The sequence below is a fragment of the Zonotrichia leucophrys genome, chromosome 1A (genome assembly GCF_028769735.1).
Source record: "Zonotrichia leucophrys gambelii isolate GWCS_2022_RI chromosome 1A, RI_Zleu_2.0, whole genome shotgun sequence".
NCBI classification, from domain to species: Eukaryota; Metazoa; Chordata; class Aves; order Passeriformes; family Passerellidae; genus Zonotrichia; species Zonotrichia leucophrys.
In genome coordinates, this window is record NC_088170.1 from 34,566,978 (window position 1) to 34,573,264 (window position 6,287).

Consider the following 6,287-nt stretch of genomic DNA (forward strand, 5'->3'; position numbering starts at 1 on the left):
TTAAAGGGGTCAGAGGGCCCAAAAATGGAGATATCATGTTTTCAGTACAGAAATTCACATAACAAGGAGTAAGAGTAAAGGCAGAAGCAGCAAATGGTCTGATGGAACCAAGAGTTCAGAGAGATCTTGAGAACCCCACAGAAGAATGAAACCCTGACAGGGAGAGAGAGGGGACCAGGGTGCTGGTGGGGGGAACCCCCGATGGTGATGGGGGCAGGCTGCAGAACAGAAGAACTTTCTTTCAGTAGCTATTTCCACATGCTGAGATTGACAGGTACCCACGGCAGAAAGGCACAGAGGGGACTTAGCTTTGATTTAGACATGAGATAGCAAGTCTCACTTCAGTGATTTAGATGGACTGGAAAGTTTGACACTTGATGAAATTTAAATGGGAGGAAAACAATCGTTTGTCAAGGGCCTTAATCGAGAGAGAATGCCAGAGATACAATTCTCACTTTGTAAGACTGATTACTAGTGTTGTAAACCACAGAAGAAAATGAATACAGAAGTCTTGGAAATCATACTCAGCAGACTCAACAAATTATGTGGGGGTTATTAAACCAAATACATTGGCTTTTACAGGCTATTGTTTGTTCTATATACCCTTAAAACCTTTTAAATACAGAAATTCTGGATCTTCCTTAAGCGATCTGTTGCAGAACTTTGCTATTCCTACAATTACAAAATTAGCATGTGTAGTTTAACCCTGATGTCTCTTTTGCCTAGACTTAAATCCAGCCCTCATGTCATTGCACTGGAGAACAGTTTCTCACTTCCTTTTTATAGGTACTTCTTACATATTTGAAATTTGTTATGCCTCTCTATAGATGTTCCAGCATAACAGACTATGTTTGCTGGGCCTCTGATTATTTTATCGCTTGCCTCTGGAGCCTTTCCAAACCAGCTGCATTTTTAAGCACTCAGAACTGGTCACAATATTTCAGCTGACTCAGATTTTACCTGGTCTGAATGGACAAGAAAGATTGTCTCACATGTTGTGCTGACTAACCTTAATGTGGTTAGTCCTTTTTTTTTCTTTAATGCACAATCTGTTAGATGGATGCATTTTGTATGAGATGCATCATCTGTCAGATGTATCCCTGGTCCCACACAGTACCTTATCTCTCAGCCTCACCACCCACCGGAGAGCTGGATGTAAGAAGTGGCAGCAATCTGTTTGCATTCCTGTACCTCTGCCAAAGCAGGTGCCCCCTCTAAACATTCCAGATTGCTGCCAGACAATGTCTCTGGCTTGCAGTAAGGGTAATATCTGCTTATAGGAGTCAAAGTTTTCAGAGTGTGGTTTGCACTAGCAAACCTGACATGTGCAGGTTGTCACAAAACAGCCCATCTTGCTCTGCCCTGCCCATCCCTGCCTGTGCCTTTCCCTCCTTACACTTGGATCACATCTTGCAATGCCATTGCAGCAGCTGCCAGCTCAGCATGAGAATCTGGTGGCACAATTACTACATCCAACACAGGAAAAGCACCAGGAGCACATGGCCTGGGACAGGAGAGAGCAGGATCATCCCCTTTGGCAGCAATCACAAATACTAGTGGTTCAGTTTATGACTTTGTCAGCTGTTTTTTGGGAGGAGAGTTCACTGTCCCTAAATCAAAATCATTTAGTGATGTTTCAAAAATAAATGAAAGAACTAAATGTGCCTTAGCTACCTACAAACTCTCCCACTCAATTTCCTGTTGGTGAAGTGGGGATAACAGCTCTTTGACTTTACAGATGTTTTGTCAGGTTGACTCCATTAATTCTGAGGCATCCAAGGATGCCAGGGGGTATTTGTCTCTCACCAGCATTTCAACAGCCCATGTGCTTCTGTGCTTTTTGTCTCTTCCTGACTTTAAAATACTGCATTTTGTAACCTGTTATCTTGACACAGATGTTTTTTCAAATGGAAATGTTACTAGCTAAATATAGACAAAAACTAAAATCCACTTAAGCCTCAAAAAACAGTGGAGCTGAAGTAATAGCTCATATATGGTAAATATAACTATTGTATGTGTTTGACAGAAATAAATATCCAAATAATTCTGGTTTGGAAATTATTCAGTGTAGAAAACCACCCTGAAAACTGCCCATTTCATTTTTGCCAACATGCTTAAAGAGGAGCTGACACTTCTGTTTTTAATCCTTGTTGGTATAGGCCTTTGATTATCATAAGATCAGCAGTAAGAGGTTTTAAAGCAGTTGTACAATTTTCTTTCCTTGCCTGGGCACAGCCATACAGTGCTGGGCATCCCCTTATTCACCTGTGTGTTCACTGTTTCAGGTGACACCAGCAGAGCAGCGTTCCCAGTGGCTGCCAGCTCTGGAACTGCTCTAGAAGCAATATGCTCCATCATACTAAGGCATGCTTTCTTTCTTATCACTTTTCCCTTTCTACTTCAAAACCAGACAATTCTAATGAGAAAACTAGACTTATTAAAAAGCCACCTAATTTTTCTAAATTAATCAAGACTGTGAAAAAGAAATCATTGATTCTAGAAAGTACAGTTATGCTATGCTATAATGATTAGACAACTGCTTATTTTATTTCTAGTAAAGCTTTCCAGTTTCTATTGTATTTCTCAAAGGGAATATCATTTTCATAGTGAAACCTGCCAAGACTGAATTAATACTTCCTACAGCTTTTTTACATTTCCTTATAAGCTCAGTCTAAGACAAGAGCATGTCTGTAACATTTGCTTTAATGTCTTTGCTATGAATTTATAGTCATCATGTTATCTGTTGTGAGACAAATGTTACAAATGAATGCAAATTATTCATCTAGACTTCATTATAGGCCATTTCCAGACCATCCACTTAATTTAGGTTACTTTTTTGAAAGCACATTTATAGAAAAATCATTTTTTCAGCATACTGTAACATAAACAATTTGTCTTATTTTTATGGTTGGCATTAGAGGTTAGAAATCACAAACTTAAGGAAACTCAAGCCAGAAATCTGAGACAGTTTAAAAGGCATTCAGTGTTTTCATGTCAAAGATGAATGTATGCTTGAAAAATATCTTTCTCACACTCAGGAAAGCGAAGAAATTCCAGACATTTGGGAGGGTCCTACAAAGGAAGGATTTTTGGCTTCTCCTTTCAGCATATTTCACATTTTTAGGCAAGCTTAGAGCACTTTTTTAACCACCGGAAATGGCCATAATCTCACAACATTTTCACATTTTTTTCTAAACTTTGCCTTTGTCAGCACTTATACTGACAAGTGGTAAACTGTAACTACCTGTTTCTCAGGTAGAGGCAGGTATTCTGGTCTTCAAACACCAGAACTTGCAGTTAGGGATAAACATTCAAGTACTGGAAAGCTTCACAGAAGCATGGTAAAACAACAGTTCCATGCTCCAACCTTTAACAGCAAATTATTGAATAGGCATAGGGACCAGAGACTTCTTATTTGTGGGTTCACCCCCCCACCCCCCACTGTAACAACATTAGAAAGATTTTTTGAGCTCATTCATAATGAACTCGTTCCCTTCATCCCTTTGACTGCTGCCTCATGCTACAAAACGTGACTTCTTTTTTCCTTCAAACAGAACAAAGAATAAAGGTGCAGGTGTAGTAAGGTCTAATTGTGGTGACACCTGCAGGTTCCAGTGTCAATTATCATGTGTTTGCCCATTCAGGTGCTTTCTTATGCTACTTTCCCTGTCTTTGCCTTGCCTGGGAGATGCCTGTTGGTCCCAAAGTGCAACAGTTACAGGTGTAGGACCAATAAAGGACAATTTTGTGCCAAGGACTGCTGGGGACTTGGCTTCCCAGAGAAGTCTATTGCTGCAAAGAAGAGTGACACTGAAGTACTGTATCATGCTTCTTTAGGTTTGGCTGCTTTGGAGGCAACTAGAGATAACCAATAAAAGAGTTCTGTGTCAGTGCAAGGCAGTTGCATCAGGGTAACAATATAATAGAGAAGCAATTCACAATAAATACACTTTTTCTTTATAGTTGGGGAAAATAACTTTCAAAATTTAAATGGACTGTAAATATGAACTTTAAGCAATGTTAATGAAAGTCACAACCTCAAGTGGCTCAGCAACAACAGTACTGGAGTTTGAACAAATAGCCAAAACATTTGATATGTTTCTGCTATCTTTATGCTTCTGTGCCAGTTTCATCTGGCAGCAAAAGCAAAAAAAACCAGAGCCAAGATAAGACAAGTCAGCCCATCCATTTGTTTTGACCAAAGCTGAACTGTGAGTGTGACTGTAGGGATTTACGACTTCATACCATATTCCTGTAGGGTTTTTTTATGCTACATTTAATGCATTAAAACCAGGCCTACCATCAGTGTAGACTTCAAGCTCAGCAGTTGTACTTCTTTCCACTCCTAAACTGTCACTGACAAGAAAAGCCAGCACCAGCTGTATTGCAGAATCTGAACAGTACAGCGAGTGGAGAATTGTGCCTGCACTAAGAAGTATTGCCAAAAGAAAAGCTGCAGGGCTGTCCTACCATTATTGTCTGTGGGGATGTCAGGTGGTGACTGCACCAACTTTTTAGATTGTATTTTCACTATTAAGTTTGAGTAAAATTTCCCAGACCCAGATTCCCCCTTATGCTGCTTTAAAACATTTTAGACTTGATATGAGTTCAAGTTATTTTTTACATTAGTATGATAGCTGAAGAATCTCTCTAAAGTATGCTGTGCAACTAGTTCCGTACCTGGAAAAGAAGCAAATTCTTAAAGGTAGAGGAAAGACTATTTCTCAAGCCACCTAAAAGCTTTTCAAGGTGAAAAATACTATCTATGCTTTAAATTTGTACTATCAAATTTGAATAGGAATTATATTTCCTTTAAGCATTTCCAAAACACTTCTCACGTAATGCCCATGTTCTTGGTAAAATTTTGGGTAAGATATGCTGAAAAATAGACAGAACCATCTAATTTGTTCTATTCAAGCCTAAAAGTAAGTAAGTGATAGCAGTCAATACACATTAATACATTACTTTTTACTGTGTACGTGTGTGGTGTCAATGGAGGAAGATGTTTCTACCCATTGTTCAGCCTCGTTGAACAGGTAAAGTGTGTACACCAAGAACCAAGCACTTTCAGATCCAAATTGTAATGAACTTCAGGTGACTGCCACCTCACAGAGCTACTAGCACAACAAGGCAAATTAAATGCCCCAGGCTAAGCTTCTCCCTCCTCTTAATTACTTTTTGTTACACCACACCAATTCTTCAGTGGGAAGCGTCAAGCTTCCTGTGGGTGGGTCCTTGATCAGTCTCGAAATTACCTGCTACAAAAAATGATCCTCATTGCCTTCATCTAGCTGATATTGAGGCTATGGTAAGGTAAATAGGAACAACAGGCACCAGGACAGCTCCATGATGGAGCACACAACAGTAGGGGAAATCCCCAACAGCAATTTGGAACTCTTTCTGGAATACAAAGAGGAGAAGGTGCAAACATCAATAATCCCGTTTCAGATCCATGACTGATGGGAGAATTAAAATAGCCACATTTAAATTCTTATCTCGGGTATACGGCAAGGCAGTTCTCAAAAGCATAGGCTATGTAGTCGAATCTAAGCCCTGAACCCTTCCCATCACAAACCAGAAGCAGCGCGTGTTCCCAGCCAGCAGCGTGTAAACACAGAGGGATTTAGCCCGCTTGTTTAAAGACTGAAAGACTGCAGTCTTGAGCTCAATCGAACTTCCCCTGCAGGGACACACTTGGGACATTTTAGAAGTCGGCTTTACAAATAAATAAATAAAACAACTACGCGCCTTTCAAACTCTGCGCTACTATAGATGCGAGTTCGGAGTTTTTTGCGTTAAAGTCACCGCACCGGCGGCAGTCACGCTACGAGATCAGCTACCAATTTCCTGGCTGGATTCTTTCTGGAGCCCGCCAGCCGAAGGGCTGGGAGAGGGCGGCTATCCCGGGGGAGCGGGAGCTGCCGTGCCCGCCCGGCCCGCGGTGCCGAGCGCGGGAGGCGCGGCCGCCAGGCCCGCAGGTGCCTGGGGGCAGAGGCGGCGGCAGGTGTCGCGGCGGGACACCGGGATCACGGCAGGTAACTGGGATCGCGCTAACCGCCTCCCCCGCTGCTCGCGGCAGGGAGGGGCGCTCCGGGCGGCAGGGACACACCTGTCGCCCGAGAGTGCCCCGGAGAGGCCCCAGCGCCACCGGGACCCGCGGGGCGCGGGCGGCGCCCTCACCCCTGCCGGGCCCGCGAGCGCCGCCCCGCGCGCCTCTCCCGCCCGAGCCGAATTTAAACTGCGTTACTGTCCTCGCGCAAAGCACCAACGCCGCTGCTCCCGCGCAT